Source organism: Triturus cristatus, chromosome 12 (genome assembly GCF_964204655.1).
Source record: "Triturus cristatus chromosome 12, aTriCri1.1, whole genome shotgun sequence".
Lineage (NCBI taxonomy): Eukaryota > Metazoa > Chordata > Amphibia > Caudata > Salamandridae > Triturus > Triturus cristatus.
The window spans coordinates 145,053,867-145,078,689 of NC_140595.1; the positions used below are offsets into that span (position 1 = coordinate 145,053,867).

A 24,823-nucleotide genomic window follows, 5' to 3' on the forward strand; every position below is an offset into this window, starting at 1 on the left:
TACTGAGCTCTTACAAATCGCCCGGGTTACAGGCATACTTCGGGCTGGGTTATTGCAGGAAATCAAAAGAAGCATTTTAAAAACACAGGCTTGGAATCTTACCAGCCACACCCCACTTACAACCCTGCCTGAGAAAAGACTGTGGGCCCATATGTAGGCTGTGTGGCTCAGGGAAAGAAGATATGGAACACCTGATATGCTCCTGCAAAAAGCTAAAAGAGGAAAGAGTAGCTCTCCTGAAAACCACCTTCAACGAACTTAACATACGTACCCGGAGACAAGCAGTCATTGCATGCTTTGACCCAAGACTTTTACATCTGAATGGTCTGTTGGTAAAATTCCTGAAACTAGTTAAGTCCAAACAACCTAAAACAGATGACGGTGTACAGAAAAACAAGGAATCATGAACATTTCTTAAACTTTTATTTTTTAACCTATTTTCTTTTTAAGACTGCTCTCAAATTCAAAAATTGATGAAATGTATACGTACTATGAACTTGTAATGGTATTAATTAATCAGAAACAATAAATTTTTTACTTACTTACTTACATTCAGGCATGGGGAGATTAAGTGATTTGGCCAGAATAACAGGATGTGGACACGACCCTGAGGCTCAAACCTTGGTTTCCACCACCAAAGTCGCCAGTCTAGCCGTCAGACCACATCCTCTCCCCTAAATTATGGTTACATTATTGATGCGTGCTGCGATGCCCGGGTGCTCTCAACTGCACCTGTCAACCACTGTCCTGCAGACTGCCTCTCAAGGCTGTGAGACTCAGTGTTGTTTTAGTTGTTTTTTAGGTCTCGCCTTGCTATCGCGTAAGCGATCGCAAAGCGAGACTATTGTAAGCGGGTTTGAAAAGTGCTCCCAAAAAGCGGATTGCATGGCTAGCACGCGCACAATGACGCGCATCGTGCCGCCGTGCAATCCGCTTTTTGGGAGCACTTCAAAGGGTCCGCTCCCCCGCCTGGAATGCGCTCCCCCGCCCCCAAGCGTGCCATGCTCCGCCGGGCTTGTCTTTTTTTTTAAAACTTTAAGCGCGAGGTGCGCGTGCGGCCAATGCTTGTTAGAATGACTCATCAGTATGAATTTTACTTGGAATCATTAGCGATCAGACATGAATGCTCCATCACCATTGACAACTGTCATCTATCAACTAACTACCTTCAACCCCTTGATTCTAGGATCAGGCGCCTTGACGGAGGGGCTACAAGGCGCCTGGGTGGCGAGGAGATACTTAAAGGTGAATGCGTCTTCGCTGTCAAATGGAAACAAACGGCCGTGCAGTCAGAGAGACGGCTCTTATCGGCGTGATAACACCTGGAAAGGGCACCGCAGTGACCCTGGATAAACAGACATTTTGACAAAAGGCACAGCTTGCTCCCGGTGGCAACGAAGATGGCATCAAAGGAGTTTGCACTTCACAAAGCCGTTTATCACTCCCCTGTACACACTCTGCTCCGAATGACTGGCGGCGGTCGTTGTATTTGCCCAGTGGCCTCAGCAGACGCTCCCATGAGGGCTATGAGAAAACAGGAAGTGGAACTCAAAGCCTGCAAGGTGTTAACAGACTGACGACAGCGCGGCTCTAGTGTTACTCACACCAGACAAACACAGGCGCTACATTGAATGTATTCTCTTGAAGAAGTTGTCTCGTAGTGAGCATGGAATCTTCATTGTTCACTGATAAGAACGTTCCACCACAATGTAAAACATTTCAAGGGAATACTTCACCTTTAGAGTTCAATAGTAAGACAATTCTGTGAGGACAGCTCGTTGGGTTGTGCGCAAACTTCAGAGATCTAAGTAACACCTGCAGATTAATGCAAATCCTGCCTAGAACGACCCCATGTCTGCACATTTCAGGAATATTAATGAGCACTCCTGAATCGAGCATTAAAAAGACCTGTTAAAATTTGTGAAAAAAATCGGTTTGTGGTCGATGAAGAAGAGTCAAGATTAGCTTCATAGAGAAAAAATATGGCCCAGTGACCAGAGGCGCAACTAGAGCCAAATTTCAGGGGGGGCTGAGCAAAAATTTCGGGGGGGGCTGAACTTTAAGCAATAGGCAGAGTGGAGCTGCAGGGGCTCTTAGAAGGGGTGAAACAACAGCAAGGCCTCATTAACATGCAAATGGTCTTTTAAAGACCTGTGAAGTGCTCGGGTGCGGCTGCTTTTTTGCCCGGGAAGGTGTCTCATCCCGGGCTGCCACACACGACGGGGGGGGGGGCTGAAGCCCTGTGAGTCCAATGGGTGTTGCGCGCCTGCCAGTGACTGACTCGTAACCTACAGACTATGAAACAAAGAGGCCAGAGTTATAATCCCAGTTTCCCTCTAAAAACACGGTGCCTTGCCATCTTCGACAAATCACTATTTCTCTGTTCGACAGTTCTCTGGGCACCAACCCAAGCCCTGAATAATAAATCAGAAAATGCTAAGCAAAAAACAAGCATTGGCATAGCCAATAGGTCTCGCTTTTGGGACCTTATAAGTATTTAGTTATGCAACTGTTGCATGGCTAAACACTTATAAGGTCCCAAAAGCAAGACCTATTGGCTATGCCAATGCTTGTCATTCCTTCTCACAGGTTGGACTTGATTTTGCTTTTAATAAAATTTGGGAGGAATGTTGTGTCCAGCTGGACACAGTGTTTTACCAGCCACTCCCATGAGAGCTGTTTTTTACACCCACCCAACACCCATTCAACACAAGCCTCATCATCACCTGACCCTGCAAATGAAACAGCCAGAATGCATGTGGTCCTGGACAGTTCTGTACAACTACACTCCGTGTTTGTGTCGTTACTTTATGCAACATGTGGGCCTAGAACACACAACATCACAATCACTAATACTCACAATGTCACACATAAAGCAATGAAATGTCACACATTAGCTTTCTGAAAACATGTAAATATCGCGTGCAAACAGAAAACGTTGCACCTAGGTTATACACTGTTATGGAGACTGTCATTGATAGTTGGTGTCCTGTTTTCTGGTGACATACTTATTGTAATGATTTGTAATTTTGTTCTTAGCTCCTGTGAAGTTAGTGAAGAACGTTTATGCATAATCAGAGCTTGCGCTCGTAACTGATTGAACTGAGATTAAAACCACTCCGAGATGGCCGCTGACCAGGACTTTTTATTCCGGGTGTGTACAACTTTGTCATTTGTCTCTGGGGTTGTGCACACCCAGTCTCCTTTCTATTCTTTGAGTGGTGAGGAAACCGGAAAATGTGGATAAGGGAGGGGGCGTGGCCGGAAGTGCGATAGAAAGTATGCCGTGCACTTCCTGCTCGGTTGGATGAGGAGGAGAAAAGGCAAAGCACTGGACGAAGGATAGGGAGGTTAGTTACGTAGAGCTTTAATAAATTATCCACATCCGTTTGGGACTATGTTTCCTAAGGCAATGTCGCCTCAATAGCCTCGAGGGCGAAGGTTACAGCATGCAGGGACGGGACTTTTCTTAGTCCGTGGGGAGGCTGTATCTAAGGCGAAAACAGAACAGTCTCGATAGAGGTTTTAATCGCAACAGAGTGGTGTCGATTTAGTCTTGTGGTAAGGAGGACCGATAACATCTGTTCGTCACGCGGTGCATTTAATCCTATCTCGTATCCCGCATTTGTCCGTATTATGTCAATCTCATTGTAGGGAATGGGTAGGGTGCTCATGTAAACCGATCAGTGTTGGCCCGCATCCCCTCTCCCTTGTACAACATAAAGAACTTTAGGGTTTGGGAACGCAGTCCCTCCATTCTTCCTCCATCTCCTCAAGCTACATCACGAACCCCTAGTACTACTTCTGGCGCTCAGGGTCCCCTAAGATTTGGTGGGTTTCTTGGTGCTCCTAATTAGCTTCCTCCGTGTTCTGATTTAGGTCTTACAATGTTGACACTGAACTTCACGGGAGGGGGTGGAGCAAAGTATGGCGTCCTTATTCCAATTTCTTTAAACACGTTCTCTTTTAGCACCTGGAATCCATTCTTACATTTTTAAGATGCGTAACATGTCTAGATTGTTGAGCGATTTTATACAGGTTGCATGTCATTTTCAGTTGTGTACCATCCCCGAATCCCGCCTTGGAAGATCTGTAACATGGCTAGACTGTAAACGTGATTTTCTACAGGTTGCATGTCATTTTCATTTGTGTACCTTAATTATGGGAGGGTGATGCTTAAATATCCTTGCTAAATGTACTCTCGCACCCCTATCGTTGTTTATATTTTTTGCTGTTGTTACTGTTTGTGTATATTTTTTACCCTAAAATTACACGGACGCTGTGATGGGTTTTTTCGAGCACACGGGAGTTTATTCGTTTTGGATTTTTGAAAAACATCCTAATATTTATAAGTATATGTTATCATTTCCATAAATACGTTATTTTGAAAGAAACAAAAACCCTCAACTTTTCGGTTGTTTCAGTTTGCCCCTCCTCGGGGCCAACATTTTAAAGATGGGAACTTAAACAATTCGCCCCTTGTTTCTAAACAAATGTGAATGACGCGTAGCATGTTTAATCATGCCGCAGTAAGGACATAATTTGCCTGCACATTCGCTTTACCCTTTTCCCCCTTAAATTATGGTTTTTAAATGGTAGTGAGCTGTAAGAAAACAGTTTTCATGTATCTGACATAAAGCAATTCATATGAGAATGGACAGGGTAAACCCCCCCCCCCCACACACACACACCAAAATAACCCAGCTTGTATACTGCTGTCATTCACAGCAGTGCTTTAGTCAACAGTAGCAAACAACGGTAATGTCAGAGACATTAATAATTTTCTTTCCCATTGCTGATGAACATCACGGCCTTGCTCTGCGCTTGATTATTGGCTATTGCATCTGATATTTAGGAAACAGACTGCAGAGAGATTATCACTCTGTAGGTCTCCAGTGTTTTGCTAATAGTACCATAGATCGGAGCAATGCTAACCATATTGGAGTCTGTATTTTCTTTTATTAGAATTAGGCTATGCCATTCTACAGGATTCAGTGAACTTGAATCTTTATGTAACGGTTTATAGTGAAACATTTTTCGTGGTGCAGGAGTCTATCTTTACATATGTTCTAAAGCTTGCTGGATTGTGTTAAACATGCTGACTTCTTTGCTACGACGTAGTTATTAATGAGCCAGCCCTGCTAATCAAACAAATCGTATTTTATTGCACGAAATGGCGTATGATGAGGTTTCAATGTCTCGATTTGGGACCAAATGTTTAATTGCTGCTTGTTTCCCAACTTAAGATAAACACGTTTGTGATGGGTGTTAACAAGGCCATTTCCAATTGCAATTTTTTTATTTCTAATTGTTTGCCAGTAGTAGCAAAGTAAGACTTCTTGTTTATATCGATGTAGCATGTCAATGTATGCTTTTGTACCAGCTTTCATCACTCTTTAGGTGTGGCCTTTCTGTCTCCATGATGGTACTATTAATTAAATAGCTCGTTGTTAGGAATATTATCAAATGTGATGGGTGTTTGAGTAATGTGACCAGGTGAAAATACGCCATTACTGATAAAGGTGTATATTATTTGAACTAATATAAAATGATCATGTCTATCCAGGAAATGATTGCTGGTTTTGTATAACCATATTTGTTAACTACATGTGTGATCTTTGTGCATCAAGACCATCGTGACTTTTTTAATTCATCTTATCACATTAGTTTGATGTTTACGTTTTCACCTTCTATGTAGGTAAGGAACTAGGCAAAACCTCGTCACTACTTTTTTTTTTTTGCTCTTCTGTATCGAAGTGGAACGTGATCTATTACATTTTGCCAGCCTGACTGTAATATTCCAGTTTATACTTTACATTAGGTTCTTCTCCTGACTGACCAGGTTAGACCCTCAATCTGAATGCTCTATGTGACATTTTAGTGACCAAATTATGTTTCTTTAATACTTAAAGCAATCCCATCAGTTTTTAGAGATGGGCATAATCGTACAATGACCACACGTATGATACCTGGTTGGTCTGCTCCTAATGTTTTTTTTTTTGTGCCTGGGGAAAAGGTAACATCATGCCTGGGTGGAAAATAATGAGCTACAGCAGTGGTTCTTAACCTTTTGACTTCTCGAGACCCCCACTTAATCATTACTGGAATCTGGGGGATCCAACTGAATTATTACTGGAATCGGGGGACCCAAATACCTCCCACCCCCAATTGCCCTGTCTGAGCATTGTCAATTAATTGAACTTCAAAACAATACAGAAAACATACAGAAAAAAGCATTCATCAAGCAAATTCACAAATAACACATTTTATTTAATTTGCATTCACATGCACAACATTTTAATGGAAAGGTTTGAACTTTTCTAAATTAAATCCGAGGCCACTCTTCGTTAATACTATATTCTGTTTGATGCACCTGCAGTGCCACACAAATAAATCTGAGGATACAAATTTAATTTTCATATTCCTTCACATTTACAGTAGGTTTTACAATTTTTAATTGTACATTCTGCTTCTTTATGTAAATACACTTTATGAATCTGTTAATTTTCTAAGTAGCCGCGGACCCCCTGAGGATGCTTCACGGACCCCTAGAGGTCCCCGGACTACAGGTTGGGAACCACTGAACTACTGTTTTGGTAAGCTGAACAGATGAGTTCGTGGAGTAATTGACACCTCCAAAGTTGGTAGATACCTTCACCGTTTTAATATAGTGCTTAGCGAGAAATGTTTGAAATTTGATTAAGTGGGTTACATGGCTTTATGGTCCTCTAATTGTTTGACATCTCTCAAAGATAGAACTTCAAGGGGGGGTGGGGTGGATTACTAATGTTGTGCTCAACTCCGCAGAAGAGCTTGAGTTGAAATTTAAGATTATCTTGATGGTGAGATTGGCTTCGAAGGAACCTATTGATAGAAGTGTGAACTTTATGATATGCAATATGCATTTTTCAGCATCCAGAGGTACACAGGGTTCTACAGTGATTCAGCAGCTTTACTGGACTTTACACTTGAAATGTGTTTATTCTTACAAGCATCTCACTGGTTCTCTATTTGACCATACAGATGGTGACTTCAAGGTGGGCAGTGTGTGATGGTGTGTTTTTATTACCACAGACCCAGTCAAAGGCTTGAAATCTGAATCAGTGAGGGACATGGCTTATTCTCAGTTGCAATTGTTCAACTTCGAGAGTATGAATGGAATAGTCCAGTCTGGTTATCCGGCTTAACATGCACCAATATTTTTAGAATTTTCTGTGAAAGTGTGATAAATTATACATTTGTAATCGGTGTTTTAAATGTTTATGGTTTTTAGAATGTACCACTTCATATTTTAAGCTTTAAACAAAAGAATAACGGCTAATCCTGTGTTTAAAAGTAATTTACATTAACTATAGTAGACTTTTGAGTTTGGCGAATCAATGCTTGGTTCCTACAATGTAGGAAAAGTATGGCATGCAAGGCAATTTATGTATATTTAGGATGGGATTCATTCGTAATAATGTTCTCATCTAGTTAAGTAACTTTCAGGATTACTCAAGCTGTTTTGTGAAGCTTGCTCCTTTTTAGAAAACAAAGGTGGCCAGTTTATTTTTAGATTTCTTATTCATGGTACAATGACAAAGGATAGGCTAAGATAAAATGTCTCTTGGTTTTGCCATGGAAAGGAAATATAAATAATTCTGAATGTCAGTCTCTCTTCTGACTAAAGAAAAGTCTCATTTTATATGCATTGGGATAAGAGACGAGTTTAGCTCTTGTAGCTAATTGGTTTAAAAATCAACATGGTGAGGCAGACTTTCTGATTTTTAAAAATTGATACACTTAATATAAAACAAACTTGTGTTAGCAGTCAGTCGTCAAGTTCAGGCGGTGGTTAATGTAGACCGGTGTAGAGCCTAGTGTACGTGCGTCAGTAGCTTGAATTGGCATCCCTACTGTACGGGGAGCCAGTAGAGTTGCCTGAGGTGGGGGTCTGGGTTAGTCAGGGAAAGCCTAGGATGAGTCTGGCTGCGGCATTCTGTATGATCTGAAGACTCTGTAGGAGGTGTGTGGCAATTCCTACATAAGGGGCGTTGCCGTAGTCCAGTTGGCTGGTGATGGAAGCTTGTGTGACTATGTGTCTAATGTGTAAGGCTAGCCACTTGAATATCTTTCATAGTATGCGCAGAGTGAGGAAGCAGGCAGAGGAGACAGCTTTGATCTGTGATTTCATGGTAAGCTTGTTGCCAATGATGATTCAGAGGATTCTGGCGTGGTTTGAGGGAGTGGGTGCGGGTCCTAGATCTAATGGCCACCAGGAGTCGTTCCATGTGTTGCTGCTGTTGACAAAAGATCAATGCTTCCGTCTTGTCTGTGTGCAGCTGCAGGCAGTTCTTCTTCATCCAGTCTGCAATGTCTCTTATGCATCTGTGGAAGTAGGTTCTGGTGGTAGTTGGGTTGTCAAGTGAGAGGAGGAGTTGGGTGTTGTCTGCATAGGAAATTATGTTGAGATTGTGGAATCTAATGTTGGCTTGTCCGGTCATATAAGTTGAAGAGTGTGGGTCCGTTGGATGAGCCCTGTGGGATGCTGCATGTGATCTCCTTGTGATCAGAGGTGGACCCTCTGGGTTCTTCCAGTGAAAGAGGCGATCCATCTGAGCACATCACCTTCGATGCAGATGTGTTGGAGTCTTTCGAACAGCCTATGGTGGGATATGGTGTTGAAGGTTGCTGAGAGGCCGAGAAGGATCAACGCTGCTCTTTCTCTTCAGTCGAAGAGGATTTGCATGTCGTCTGGGCTGTGATCAGGGCTGTTTCAGTGCTGTGATTGCAGCGGAGCCCAGATTGGGAGGCATTGAATAGCTAGTTCTGCTCCAGGTGCGTTATGAGTTGATTGTTGATTAGATCTTTTCCAGTACCATCGCTGGGAATGGAAGCATGGAGATTGGCTGTTAGTTTTTGAGTTCGCTGAGGTCGGCGGAGGGTATTTTGAGTAGTGGTCTGACTTTCGCATGTTTCCAGGTGTCAGGAAATGTTGCAGAGGTAATGGGTGTTGAGTAGGATGGTGAGTTCCTGGCCGACCCTTTTGATTTATGATTTTGTATAGCACTGAATCACCCCAAGGGGTATCTCTGCGCTTTTAACGGCCCTACTGCATCGGCAGGCTGATTAAAAAAGATAGGTTTTAAGGAGTTTTCTGAGATGAGAGATGGTCATGCACTCACGGAGATGTTGTGTTAATTCATTCCAAAGAACCGGGGCCAGATATGAAAACGCTTTGTCGCTGCTACACGATTTTTTAATTCAGGGGATAGAGAGTAAGCCTTTTGATCCTGACTTAAGGGAGCGAAAAGGAGTATAATTGATTATTTTACTAGAAAGATAGGACGTTCCAAGACCGTTTAAGGCCTTGAAGACAATACAGCCTATCTTGAATTTTACTCTTTTCCTTACTGGAAGCCAGTGGAGCTTTTTCAAAAGGGGCTCAGGAGGAGTCCTGGGCGGGGCACCCGCAACTGGGCGGGCCGCCGTGTTCTGCACAACCTGCAGTTTGTTTAGGGAGGCTTCATTGGTCGAAAGAAGCGGGGCATTACAATAATCTATTCTACTCATGATCAAAGCCTGCATCAACGTTTTTCTGGTCGCCAGAGGAAGTAAGGGAAAAATTCTCCTGAGTAGACCCAAAACATAGTAGCAGGTGCCAATCGTAGAGTTGACATGGGCATCTAGAGTGAGCTTTTGATCGATTTTAACACCAAGATTTTTGATCACTTCTTTAGGAGTAGGGGCTTTACCCAACTCCTCAGGCCACCAAGTAGGTGACAAACCAATGGCGGCACCTCCAAACAGCATAATCTCAGATTTTTCTGAATTTAATTGGAGGAAATTACTTTGCATCCAAGAGGCAATAGCCATCATGCCTTTGGAGAAGATATGCTGGATGTCAGATCTATTTTTGTCAAAAGTAAGGAGGAGTTGGGTATCATCTGCATAAGAAATGGGATTAAAACCCAAACTCCTCATAAGTTTCGCCAGAGGGGTCACATAGATTTTAAAGAGTCAGGCTCAAGCACGAGCCCTGAGGGACCCCCTTAGTAACCTGAGAAGGGGCAGACTTAAAAGGGTTATCCGTTAGGAAATCAGTCAACCATTTCAAAGCGAGTCCCTGAACACCCAAATCTTGTAGCCTCTCCAACAGAATCTGTTTCCAGCTGTCAGGAAATGTTGCAGAGGTAATGGGTGTAGGATGGTGAGTTTCTGGCCTATCCTTTTGGTTTCTGAGGTTAAAGATGTGGTGCGGGCATGGGTCTGTGGGAGCTCCGAGGTGGATGGATTTCATGGTGGAAGTGGTGTCCTTGGTGGAGAGGATGTTCCAGGTGGTCAGTGTGTGGTTTGCGTCGGTTACAGCCGTGGCGTATCTGTCAGAAGTCTGTAGGTGTGTGTTTGGGTTCAAAGTATCTGTATATGGTTGTGATCTTGTTGTGGAAGAAGTGGGTGAGGTTGTCGCACAGCTCCTGTGAGGGTGTGTGGTTGTTTTTTGCTGGCAGCCGGGTTGGATAATTTCTTAACCATGTTAAAATGTTCCTTGTTGTTGGCGCTGGTTTCGATGGGAGCTGCAAGGGCTGTCTACGTTGTTGCCCTCAGCAGGCGGTGGTAGAAGTTGAGGGAGGTCTTTAAGGCTGCTCTGTCTGCGGTGTCCTTCCTGGTGCACCATCTCATCTGTTTGCTGTCTTGTTTCGCTGTTCTGAGTTCCTGGGTGTACCAGATGCTGCTGTCTGCGAAATTGGTGATCCAGGCTTTGAAGTATTTAATTCCCTGTTCGAGGTTGGTAGCAGGGTTAGGGGTGTTGAAGGTGTACACCCAGCTGTTCTCTGTGGTTTTTGTTCCACCTCCGGCACGGCGTGTTGGTCATTTTGGAGGTGGTGATGTGGGGGCTGGAGATGCTGAAGTGGACGATGGATTGATCAGTCCATGTGAGTTCTGTGACTTGGATGTATGTGACGCGGTTGCTGGAGGTGAAAATTGGGTGCTGTGTGTGTAGGAACGTGGATCATCTGGATCAATCCGAGGCTGCTCATAATGTCAGGAAGGTGCTAGATGTTTTTGTTTGCGTCGTCGTGTGGAAATTTAGGTTGACGAGGAAGACGTAGTCCATAGAATCTTCGGCTAGGGCAAAATGAATTCTGCTATAGTGTTGCTGCAGTGTGCGCCTAGGAGTCTGTATGCGAGAGTGCCTCCGATGGTTGTCTTGTCCGTCTGGAGCTTGAAGTTGAGTTGTTCCATGGGGGGTGCTGCCCTGTATGATCACTTTGTGCATGATGGCTGTTCCCCCTCCCGGCTTGTTGTGGTCCTGGTGAGTGATTTTTTAATCCATTGGGGAGCGATGTGGCAATGTTTGGGGCGGATGTGAGGTTGAGTCAGGTCTCAGTGAAGTAGACTGTTGGGTGCAAGGGTGGTGATGAGGTCCCATAATTCAGTAGAATGCTTGCATAGTGAGCGTGTTGAGAAGGGTGCGTGCGAGTAGGTGTTTCAGTTCGGGTGATGTCCGATGTGTTCAAAGTTGGGCTGGTGTGGGTGCAAGTGAAAAGTCCTACCGTGGCAGCGCGCCCCCGCACACACTCGCGAGGCAGCCTACATTTAGTAGGGTGTACGGAGCTTCTGTTGGCGTTAACTGTGATCGGGAAAATCCCAGTGGGAAAACTCGGGCAGCTGCAGTGTCACTGGATCAGCCTGGAGGCCACAGGCAAGAGGCAAGCGAGGTGTTCATGTGCCTACATTAGGCTGCAGGTGACTTTGGTGTGTAGTACGGCCAGATGCCTAAATGTTGAGGCCAACTTGCTTATCAACAGGTATATTCAACAGGCATGAAATCAGAACTTTATAGCTGTGTTAACTACTTCACATTCGGTTAATATACCAGGACTAGATGAAGACTAAGACTCCGTGATAATGCATAGATTCCTTCCTATTGGGAATGATTGTGGCATTAGTCTCCAATACCAGAGTTTGATTTCAAAGGTAGGGGAGTGTGGTGCCTCATCAAAGAAAATATCAACGTTTAATTATTAACACCAGGTTTGGGCTCTAGCCCTTGATAGAATGTAATTCTTGAATAACCTACATAGTTGAGACACATGAGACTCATATGTACTTACCTAGACTAGGAAACGTTGTCACTACATGGCTAATGTGTGTAGATTACCTAGAGTTTTTGTGCTGAACACCTATTGGCAATCAGTGCTTGGTAAGTGCCTTTGACTAGCATAGTCGTAACATTTATTCTTAAATGAAGTCTAAACTAAACTGTTTGTATTTGGCTTAAGTCTAATTAACTAATGCTATGCCTGGAGGGTAAAGGTAATAAGGTTGAAAAGAATTCGGCGGTTTATCTCTCGCATCGGTTTAAAATCTGCATTTAATCAGCTTATTTGATCCTTCGGTAGAATAATACATGTCTAGCTAATCTCTACAGTTTGTACGTCCTTCATATGGACGTTTAACACTGCCAGTTTTAAGTAAGATAAAACTAATGATAAATACTCTGTGGTTGGGTTAGATCTTAATAGTTAATTTAAGTGTAAGAAACACTTCATTGTTTTTTTTAATGCTATGACTTGTGTAAGCTAATGAGTTAATGTAATGCACAATCACATGCATTCCTGTTCTTTTGATGTACCATGTAAATGAAGATTTTAGAGAAATTTTAAGAATAAAAACAACTTTCATTTACCCATTCATCTGGAAACCTCATTGGGTTTACAAACTACTTGTACTGGGCTCTTATGTCCAGTAGAAGTAGATACCCCCTTTGTGCTACAATCAGTATCTCATATTAAATATCTTCATCGGTAACTTTTTATTCAGAAAATACGTAAGCCATGAAAGTACACAAGCAAAATCACAATGAAACACTCCTATAACAGATACAAAAAGATGAAATTATACAATTAGGAGAAAGAATAGTGTATTTAGTCACATAAATTAATAGCAAACACAATTAAGTAGCTTCAAATATCTGTGCCCAGGTCTATGCTAGATCAGAGAGACGACTAAGACAATTTTCTGGAACAAACTGAGAATAATCTCTGTATCAAATTAGAAGGTTTGTTTTATGACATTTTCTTTATAAAGCTTTCTGAACATATAGTAACTGCCAACATCGATGTTGTGTTCCAACTATAAAGTAGTCTCCCCTCTCCAAATTCTCCTCATGAGCCCCTTGTTGGGGTAGAAAAATTGTACTTTCATTTATATAGTGCTTACTGCCCCCAGACGAGGCAGCAAAGCGCTTTTTGGCCAGTAGCACAATACTGCAGAACCCAATAATTAATTGTGAATTAGTATAGGGAAATATGAAAATAATTTGAACGGTTGATATGCGAGACTGTTAGTTGGATTGAAAAGGAGAATTGAGGCATAGAAGAGGGGTCTATAACGTGTTTAGTTAGAGATCATAGCAGTAGGAGGATGTTTGGGATGAGTAAAGGAGAGATGAAGAGACTCTAGGAGTGGATTAGGAAGAATGATGAGGTATCTGATGAGTCTAGGAGGGATACATGAGGGAAAGGTTCAGATTAGTTTTGTTTGGGAAATCTAAATAGTAAAATAGGTTTGAGATGATGCAAGGAGAAGTAGAGGAGGGACGAGTTTAGAAAGGGTTCTTTTGGGGATCATGGTAGAACAAGCATTTGCAATGCAATAGGTCTCGCATTTACATGAGTTTAAGCTATTGCATTGTAAATGACAATGCGTTTTATTTATGCTTCAAAAACGTAAACATAAATAAAAGGCATTGTCATTTACAATGCCAATAGCTCAAACTCGCGTAAATGCGAGACCTGTTGCATTGCAAATGCTTGTTTAATAGGTTACTGCTTGCTCTTTCACAGTGTTTGTCTGAAGTGAGCGGCAGAGCTTACAGGATCAGAGGAGGAGGATGGCTAGGGCATGGGGTCAGGTTGTTTTCCTGCCCCGAGATGTGCAACACATTTAATACAAGTCAGTAAGGCCAAAGCAATCTCTGCGTGGAAATGCAGGCCGCGGCGTTTTAGCCATGAATTGTGGGCTCTGTGACGAAGTCAAGATTGAAAATCCGCAATCGGAAGAATGCTCTGTTGCTGCTGGAAATCCAGGGCTAGAGAAATATTTGTCGGTGGAAAGTTAAAGAAGGAGTTGTCAGAGTACTGTAAGTCATGAGCTTTTTATCTGCGCAGCTCTGGGCCTTCCATATTCCCGCTGTCACGGCCGCGCGGGGACGGCGATATATGCGCGCTGCTTTGAAGGGACACCGAGATTCATTGAAACAAGATGCCAGCCTTCGTGGACATGTCTCCCTGGCAGGAGAGGACAGCATTTGTATTTATAAGGCTGCACCGATGCACAGGCTCCTGCCGCCTCGCAGTGTTTATCTTTCTGTTCCAGCACCGACAAGGGTAATTGTTAGGCATAAAACACTGGCTTTGCCGTATTAGCTGCCACGCGCTATGTCTTTTTTCCACAAGATTGTTTCTCTGCTCTTGTAAGTAGAAATGTTTATGTCGGCACATTGAGAGCGGCGAAGAGAACAAGCAGGAAGTGGGATGAGGGGGGTAGGGCAGTCGCGCACACTAAGGGGAGAGAGGCACGCAGGCTGGCAAATGGTGTGCAGTTTTGCGGCCACTTTGATGTTCTCAGTGGCCCTGCGGCTCACTGAGAACATCAAAGCGGCCGCAAAAGTGATCACGCAGGTGGACAAAATGGTGCGCGCGCCCGGCGCACATGCACTGTAGCTGGAGGCCTGACAAAAGCCACTAGTTTGCACTTCCAAAACTGGCTTACTAAAACTCTCGCCAGAGCAGTGCTAAAGCGCTGGCTCAGGCGAGACCTAAAAATAGGGTTTGGGATAAGTCTGAGTGGAAGTAGAGGATACATTTAGAGAGGTCTAGGGTAGTGCATTGGAGATGCTGAATTAGGAGTAAAGTAATAAATACAAAGATACATAAGTACATGGAAGGTATACATGTACAAAGAAGGTAATGCATCAGATTTCATTTGTATTTAATAAGCTCAGACTTTCAAGTGTTTATGTGCTTTGAGCTCATTTTTTTTGTTTTTATAAAAATCCTTTTACTAATTCATTTGAGGCGAGGTGCCAGTCTAGAGCGAAGGTTCCTTTGTTGAACATATTTTATTTTTATTCCTTTAAGGCGATGCACAGTGTGGGGCCCAAGCACCTTAAACACCTCTTCAACTGGTAGATCACTTAGATCGTCGTCCGCTCAAAATCTAGTAGTACCCAAATTTAAAAGATCTAATAGGGTCAGGAGCTTCATCGCCAGTACTGCTAAGCTTTGGAAGTCGATGTCCTCAGATTTTAAGAAAAAAACTGAAGTAGGTTCTTTCCTGAAAGCTCTTAAAATGTGGCTTTTCAACAGTTAGACCTTTGTTCCATGCTCATCTCTAAGTTGTCTGTTTAGACTTGTGATCTGTCTAGGCGCCCAGACAGATCACAAGTCTAGACACCCCAGGGTATTAGAGCGCTCTATACATTTAATTTTTATTTCATGAAGAGCTGCCCTGTTCCATGTTTTGCTTTGTAGGTGATACAAAGTAGCTTGAATGTGAATCTTCTGGTAACCAATGTAGGACCTTCAAGGCAGGTGAGATTTGGGCATGTGGCTTTACATTAGGCCTGGGCGAAAATTTCGTTCCGTTCGCGAAAGTTGCGATAATTTGACATTTTCGCGTTCCGCGGAGAGCGCGAAAATGTCAAATTCCGGTTTCCGCAGCTTGGCGATAATTTCTTGCTCGCGCTGTAAAATAATACATTCTCGCGCACGCGTGATCGCCTTACCTGAATCCCTGCGTTCGCCAACAAGTTTTCTTGATCCGGTCGCGTTCTCCATGAGATGTTGTATTGTTTTTAGCCATTTGCGCTGTCTCGCGACAGTTCGCGCCCGCAGTGACGTCATGCGTCGCGCGATCACGTCTTTCTTCACGCAATCATGCACCGCGAGACAACTCAAAACAAGATGGCCGCGCCCGCAAGCAACCACATGGGTAAGTTGGCGACCCGCAACCATGCAGAAAATCTCGCGAACATGCCGGAGAAAAACTTCCGCATCTTCGCGATATTTCCGCTTGTTTGCGATAATTTTAAACATTTTCGCGATAATTTGCGAAATTTAATTTAGCAAATTCCGCCCACCCCTACTTCACATGTAGGAGTAGTCTGGCAGCAAAGTTCTAAATCCATTGCAGTCTTCTCATAGTTGTTAAAGATGATTCACGGTAGATGCTATTATTGGCGTAATAGAGTTTAGATAGTACAATAGAGGTCGTATCCTGGTCCTTGTGCGGAAATCTCAGGTGGGGAAAGATGCATTGCAGAGTTTTTATGGTAATGAAGGTTTCTCTACTTGCACATTCATTGATAGCTTGGAGTAGATGGTAATTCTGAGGTTTTTTACTTCCTTAGATACTTTAGGCAGTGTTCCCAGATCATCAGGCCGGGTGGTGATTGGGTTACATTTCTTTCCAGTCACCACGTGAGTATTTCCATTTTGGAAGCATTCACTTTGAGATGGCTCCGAGGCAACTGGATATTTGTGAATTTCCAATGTCTTTTGGACTTTGCAGTTTAAGAAGTATTTGCGTGTCATCTGCATATATAGTATGTGAGGTGAAATTGATCAGTGCCGGTAATGACTTCATGTAGATATTGAAAAGCATGGGTGAGATGATAGAGCCTTGAGGGACCTCTGCTTTTGTGAAGTACGGTTTGCATGAGAAAGTGGGGATATGTATGACATTAGCTCTGTTTTAATCGTAGGATGTGATCCAGTTGAGAGCAGTCCCCTCTGTGTCTGCTTCATAGAGTCTTTGTATTATAGTGTCATGGTCAGCTATGTCAAAGGCAGCTGAGAGGTCCAAGAGAAGTAGTGCAGCAACCTTGTTCTGGTCACCTGTGTTAAAAGGTAATCCCAGATGACAATGGGGGCAGATTCTGTCTCTCTTCCTGGACGGAATCCTGTTTGCAAGTCTGAAGTAATTAATTATCTTCAATGAATTGTGGCATCTGGGTGAATGCTGCTCTTGTGTGACATCTGGGTGAATGCTGCTCTTTCTATCAGTTTGTCCAGGAAAGTTCAATTTGTAATTGTTCTGTAGTTGTCTGGGTTATGCGAGTCCAGGTTTGTTTCCTTTAGTAAAGGGCTTATATATGACTATTTAAGGTCGTCTGGAAATATTCCCATACTTAAGGAATTGTTGATGATTCTTCGTATTGGTGTGGCGGCTGAGGTTTGCTTAAGGTTATGATTTAGCTGCCACCATTCATGGGTGCTAGACCCAGCTTAGCCCTTTCATTTTTTTATGGCAGGATTTTGGACTCAATGACTATTCTTTTTGCTTGTCTCTGAAGCTTCAAGTCTTTACCTTCCACTACTTATTGGGTTATGGTAGCTGAGCTATCAGTAAGATTATTTGATGAAGTGTTGTCATCTCTGACTGGGTCCTCATCTTCTTTGTCATTATTTTCTTCTAGTGGCAGGGCTCTATCCTGCTTGGCAAGGAACTCCTGGTATGTGTCCTAGTTGGTTTAGTCCCAGTAGCAATATTGCAAACCTAGCCGAGGTTCTTGTAGGGAGCCAAGATGAGCTCCTGGCTAGTACCCTCTGAATCAGACATGCTTGTTTATAACAGTTGGGACCATATTAGAAATTTGACAAAAACTTCTATTAGAAGTTTTTTAAGGCTCAACTGACTAGTACAGAAGGCCCTGACAGTGCAGATTAGAAAATTTGCAAAAATATTTTTTATAGTTGGTCAATTGAGGATTCCTCTGTGGTATCACCTATTGGTAGTGGTTCCAGCAAAATCTTGTATCCTCAAGATAAACTACCAGTGTAGAAATATGGTTCTCTACACAGTGAACTAAAACAAATTACACTCTGTAGAGAGTCCAGGCAACCCTTACAGGCCTACAGGGGCTTGCTTCAACAATACCGAAGTGCTCTATCAGTGGCAGTTTGGGGAAGCAGTTCTAAGCCCACCAGAGGGGAGCGCCGAGCAGTTGCTGAACACACACAAGTCAACAATCGGGACACACACTCAGTAAAGAATTCCTACACCAATTCGCAAAAATAAAACATTTCTTTGTATCGCTTTAGGCACTAAGATTTTCCTGATCTGGTAAGTGCTTTTTAAGATAGGGTTTTAGCATTTAAATAGACAATTTTTTATTTGTGGTAATGTTAACCTATGGGAGAAACACACACCGCCTACGGTCACCCTTCAACAACCTACAGGATCGCTCTTTCGGACCCACTGCAAGCGGGGGCAAAGGTCAAAGTCCGCTCTAGGGCGACTGGATGCAGATGTGCACGTTCTGTGGCTTTTGCCCCGTTTAAGTCAATGGGGAAAGTACCTGCAAGAAAGATACTGCAAGTAAAGACCAGGGGACCAGTCTGGCCAAATACTGCATGCCCGTCTCCGTTGTACTCCCTCTCGTCCACCCCTTGATGTAACCAAAAATATCTGGCACCCCAAAACCCACACTTGCCACCGTTGGAAGCCCTTTGCCCCCCCCCCCCTCCCCGACTGCAAGTTATAAAAAAAGAAAAAGCAGGCATCATGTTGGCACCACCTCCAACATTCACTGTGCCTTCTCTCTTCAGACGTCCGTGCTGTCATCTCTCAGAGAGCTACTGGTGTCCTTCTAGTGGCTTTAATTGGGCTATGTCCACACAGATTAAAGTCTCCTGTCAGCCGCTGCTGATGTAAGCAAGAACGGTTGACAGCACCCTAGTACCACTCATAGCACCTCGGGTCTGCAGGCTCGGCAGGGGAAGCAGGTAGACTATTGTCCATTATTGTTTCAATTTCCCTGAGATCTTCAGGAAGGTGTGATAGTTGTAAAGCTCAGGAAGGTTATTATTTTCTATATGTATCCATTTGATATGACTAGTAAAATCAATATATTATTTTTTTTTGCATGTGCTGCTATATGTGAGTACTTTTGCAATCTAATTTGTATTAACTAAATTAAAAAAAAAATTTTTTTAAAGTATTAATTGTATCCTATAAATTTTTGGGGGACGGATCGTGCACAGTCTTGTTAGAATTGTCCCACACAAACCGCGTGGATTCACTTCAGACCATTTGACATGTGTATCTAATAGCCAAGACGTTGATTTGAAGGGTCCAGGTTCAGTTTCCGTAGTTGGGATAGCCGACTAGCATCCAATTTTATTGAAACCTATTGAAAAGTTAACTGTTTCATGAAAGAGCTCAAACCCCTCACTTAATTTTCTCTAAGGATGCCGACTGGAGCATTGCATTTGTTGAAATTTTATTACAGTATAACTGTCTGAGAATTTTGTGAATGTAGTGCTGTTTTTACATCTGCATCAGTTAAATATTTTTTGCACGTTTTTTCTTTGACCAACGTTTGTAATGAATTTGTATCGGTTATAGCGGGCACTGTTTTTTTTCTTCTACGTATTGTGACTCTTTACTTTACCCAACAAGTGTAAGTTTGAGAACCTGTAGCTTAGTTGTGTGAAGGGAAGGGTGCCCTCTGATACCCTTATTGTGCCAGGAAAGTAGGAGTTGGATGGGGAAACTCTGAACATGACCAGTCTAAAACCTAGATGCACGGAACACATTCAAAAATGTGTTGGTGTAAGGTCTCAACCTGGAGCCCTCTACAGAGAGCCCTGCAATAGGAAAAACCTAAAATCAGCCCACGAACGTGCACGCCGTGGCAGTTAAAATCATATGTAGTGCTTTGCGTTCCAACCATCTTTTGACGATAATATATGCACAGAGCACTAGATGGAAACATAATGTGCAGCTTTTCATTGAGAACATAGCATCTGTTTTGGTCTGAGTATTTCTACAGAGCACTGCTTTATCAGCCCGCGCTCTATATAAAACATTTTATCTGTGTATAAATTACCCTATTTGAATGTTCTGAATTATACAGAGCGTTTGTTGTAATTTGTGTGATTTTCTTTTTATAGAATGAAAGTTTGTATGTTCATACATGACTGTTTTTTGTTTTGAAAGGACTTTCCATGCACTGATACAGACAGTGGTCGTGTATGTCTGGATTAGCACAGCTAGGATTTTTTTTAAATATATAAATGGTTGCTTTCCGACCTGCCAAAGCTGAAGTTGCTGTTGTGTGACATGCGACTTCTGCCATTCATAATACTGCCACCCGGTTCAGAACCACCATCGAACGGTGCACAGTAGCTGGGAGCCATTGCACAAACATGTTGGTGTGTGGAGGCAGAGCCCTTCTGGAATGCGTTTAAAACTCAATAGGGCATAAGAAACATCTCCTGGACACTCTATTTTTGCTATGGTATTGGCTGTTCCAAGAGTGCTGGGTGTCCACACACACACACACACACACACACACACACACACCCCCCCCCCCCCCCCCCCCATACAGTTCTACTGTACAAACGATTGCAAAGGTGGCGGGTATGTGCTATGGCGATATAACATTCAAATATTGTTTCAAATAGTTAGAAGTTCTATTATTATTGAAAGCGGATGCCGTCGAAGGTACCTGGAAGTGCTAACATTTGTGTGGAAATATTGTACATCTTTGTTACACTAGATAGTCTTTCGAAACCTTCTCTCTGTTCTAGTTAGATACTTCATGAGCTCAAATTAGACCTTTTAATTCACAGGATGAAATTACTTCGTCCATTGTGGGAATAATATGCTGGGGAAAATTCAGCTAGCTATATTTTACTTTGTATTTAGCATTTTCTTCTAGAAATTGAAGGGTTATCGATTGCCACCAAATTCTATATAAGGCCGCCAGAAGGAATCAAACATGGTGACACCCTCCAAAGGATCTAAATCCTTATTTGCCACTGTTGAGGTTGGTCGTTCAGGCTACCATATTCCGAGATTGCTTTTTTTGAAGTTCAACTAATATTTAGCAGAGGGCACGTTTGTTACGTAATTGAATCAACAGATTCACCATTTCTCCGTTAGTGGGCCCATCCGGTTAATGTTGTCGCAGCCTGTCTCAAAACCTAGCCAGACATCAACAAATGCACATTGTCAAATTCCTGTTTATAGGCAATGGTTGGTGCTGCAAGACTGGTTAAGTAGTTATTTTTCTGCTGCATTTGAAACCCCTTTAAAAATGTGTCTCCGATGTCAAAAAGAGCCCTTTTAAACTGGAAAATGGCAGTAAAAAACAGAGATATGATTGGTTAAAGAATTGGAGAAGTGTGTTCCTGCCATGGCAACCCATGCTTGCTGCAGGGTGTAGGTGTTTGTGCTGTGATCATGTGGGCTTCTTGAAACAAGGCAACTCGACACAGAGGAGCTCTTGAAAGTAAAGGGTTGCTAACAGTGCATGTCCTCCGTGGGTGTGAAGCAGTTGTCGGTATTGCATCTATTTAAGCGTGTGGGGTGCAGGGCTCGTGGCTACGGCACCTCCGTCCGGCCAGTCCCTTTTCTTTCAGTAGTGGACATAGAATACGGGATCGCTTGTATCCTGTGTTTATTTATGAAAGGATGTGTGGCTTCTGGCTAACAATGGCTCATGTTCGTGTTGTGAAACTCGTCCACACATGGCTCTTATAACAAGCCAGCGGGGCTCGTAGGGTAATGTTTTCGTGATCTCGTGATTTTTGGTTTGGAACAGGCGTCCAGCGAGGTTTCGAATCGGTGTTTGTATTGTTAACCAGATTTCAGAAGCACAACAGCCCACACACAGTTGCATATGTAAAGTTGTCACATGCACATCCGGCAGCCATCTACGTTAGTATATACAGCGCAGTAATACCACCGCTGTACATTTTATTGACACTTCAAATAAAGCACAGAGGGTTACGCCTGCGGCGTTCGTGCAGTACCATTGTAGTGTAAGAGACTTCCACAGACCAGGATCTCCTGTTTGTATCCGCCTGTGCTGCATAACTAAAAGCTAGCGGTGGCTTTAGCTCAGATGCTTGCCAACTCCGAGCTCTTTGTGGTCGGAATTCCCCTCTTTGCTCACAGCTCTCAAACTATTCAGTAGCCGACCACCGATACAAAGGGTCTCCTCCCGTGCTTTAGAACAATATAATACAGAGCACGCACAAATGCAAGGACTCTCAATCTTCACATTCCTGCACAATTATTTTTTTCCCCTTTGGTTTGACCCGCCAATTATCCCTTTTTATTCCGTTTAACCCCCTGTCCGTCAGCAGTTGATTGTGGAATTCCTAATTTGTCAGCTGTGCATTAAAGGAAACATAAACACAGATCCTACAGGGGCGGTGAGGTTGATGGCTTGCTCCTGTAGAATGTGAGTAATTAGGCGCATGATTCCTTTGATGCTGTTCAAGAGAATAGAAATTCCTGGTAAACAACACAAGTGTGAAATGTGACAGCTTGCAGCCGAGGTGTTTGTGGCTTATGGGCATCCGAAATATCTAGTAGCCTCCTAGTGTACATTTTGGTGCGTGATAAACCAGTTATGTAGGGGCCTGCTCTGAATTTTTCCCATTCGACATAATTGCATACTGCCTTGACGTCTTGGCTCCAATGGGCAGACAGTGAATGCACAGCTTGACACGTCCTTCATTAACTGTCTCCTCTTACTGCTCCAAGCGTTGTAAGGTCATGGCCTCATTCCTTCTTACAATGAGCACCAGTGTACCTGCAGTCTATCTTCCGTTGAGAAGCCGCGACCGTCAAAGGTATGTATGTTTTGCCCTTATTTCTGCTGGTCAGCTGCAGTTAAGACGTTTTGTGGAGGTTGAGTTGAGAATGGAGGTGACAATTTTTTGCAAGGCTGCACCAAGGGCGGTGGAACGGTCTTAGAATTTAGCGTAAGAACTAATGAGGTTTGGCGACAGTCCAATTGTGCACACAGCTATAAACTTGGCTTTGTTTCACTACTATATTTTTTAGGGTGAAGTCTACATTCTGTTGGTGTTTTGGTATAGCTGGTGGGCCTGGATATCAGTTGGCTGGGTTGCCGCACTCTCCAGTTAATTTCTCCATATGGCTTGCTGGATGGATCCCCCCACTGCAGCAGAGTTGGGGCCAGGTTAACAAACATTAGGAGTGCCCATTTCCTGATTGTGATCATCTCTGAATTGCAATTAAGAAATCGGCAATCCTAATGTAAGAATTTGGTCTATTTCCCCGATAATGATTCCTAGTAGTTAGCAAATCGAACTACCTCATGAATATTAATGTAGTTGGTTGGAATTTGTGACCCATTAAGAATCTCTGCCATCACTGGGGGTGGTGCCCGGCTGTAGACCTCAGGTCGCCATGTCTGTGATTGATTTTTAATAAATCGAATTATCTTTTTTTTTTAATGTAGCATGTTGTCCTTAAAGGTAAACCGGTTGCGTTTTGAAAAATAAAATGAAAGGTTTCATTTTTTAAGAGCAGGCAGTGGTCCCTTGACCTCTGCCTACTCTTAATTTTTTTTTTTAACGTTCTCAAAGAAGGGGTCAATGGGGACCCCTTCCCATTTGCAAATGGGTTTTCTACTTTTAAACTGGTGGTAAAGTATTACTGTTTTGCAACCGGAATTCGGTAGCAAAACATGAATACATACCATAACGATTCAGTGTTTAGAAGGGACGCCCTAAACACGTCCCTTCCAAATTCTGAATCTCATATTCATACTGCTATTCAGAAAGAAGTTGTCGAATCACATTCTGCCTTTGGTGCATTTGAAAAGGCATTTTTGCAGTCACAAATGGCTCAATTCTGCAAATTGGGCCGTTTGTTACCGCGAAAATGCTTTGTACATCTCACCTTTAGTGAGATGCATTATTTAAAGAGGTGGCAACAAGGCATCAGTCGTAGGTCTGATTGATTTTGTGTTGCCATCATCAAAGTTCAAGTTTCTTTACTATCAAATTATGACTCAATTCACAAATTGGTGGGGCTTAATCATGAAGGTGTATTGGATACGGAAACACTGACTGTATGTTTCTTCTGTAGTGAGTGTGACTTTCTTAACCACATTAGATGTTCCCTTGTACTTAGCTGCATTGCTAAACCATCTTTTTAGATGAGTAAACACTGGGCAGATTAAATGCAAAATTCAGACTGTAGCAATAACTGGGTGTGGCAATTGAATCTTACTACTGAGAAAGGCTGATTAGATATTTGTGTTTTTTTTTATCCCTCCCAAGGATTAGAAGTTCTATTTAAAATACGTTTTATAGTATTAGTGGCCTCCCATGTCCATCCATTTTTACTAGTGCCAAGATTCTCAATGCCTCCTTCATAATTTCAGGTGCCCCATGGCGCTAGGTGTGTGTGTGTCTCCTCCCTCCTCCTACCCCCCCCCCCCCCCCCCGTACCTAGTTTGAAGTGCCAGCTGGAATCAGAACCCATGGTGCCAGAAATGCCTCAAGTTCATAGAGCAATAGTGCCTTGTCAGTTGCGCTCCCGTAAGCCATTAGTGAAGTGTGACTTTATTAAAGAGGAACCCACACTTGGTTAGGGTCTGTAAACAAGTACTGTATTATAATTTGGCTGCAGGAATATTAAATATCGCAGACTATATACCCATAAAGGCTGCAAGTGTCCCACCTGTTTCTTTTTCTTCACTCTGAGAACATTAATGCTATTAGAAGGGGCAAGTGCTTGTAAAATACAATGTGGTAGTCCTGCTGAGGTTAACCTCTGCTCTGTCACTTTCCCAAAGGCTGATTATGAACCTTGAAAAACTGCTCCGACAGGACTGACTATTCAGTATCTTGCATCAATAATTAGCTGCTAGTGTTGTTTTTCTGTACAAAGCTGTGCACATTATACGTGAAAATAAACAAACGACAAGAGGGTTATTATTCAAATTTAGGAACAGGATTTCTAAACCCCAAAAGAATGCAACATGAAGAAACAAAAAAAACTG

General features: G+C 42.9%; 1 protein-coding gene across 4 annotated transcripts in view; it reads left to right on the plus strand.

Moving 5' to 3' along the window:
- The first annotated feature begins 3,224 nt into the window (after positions 1–3,224).
- Positions 3,225–24,823, plus strand: part of ETV3 (ETS variant transcription factor 3) — a 133,721-nt gene continuing 112,122 nt past the window's right edge. For 2 of the 4 annotated variants that reach the window (XM_085639845.1, XM_085639848.1), the window contains exon 1: positions 3,225–3,350. The gene's annotated coding sequence lies outside the window, so the exon portion shown is untranslated. Of the gene's footprint in view, positions 3,562–24,823 lie in introns of all 4 variants that reach the window. The other 2 variants (XM_085639846.1, XM_085639849.1) reach the window with 2 other exon arrangements.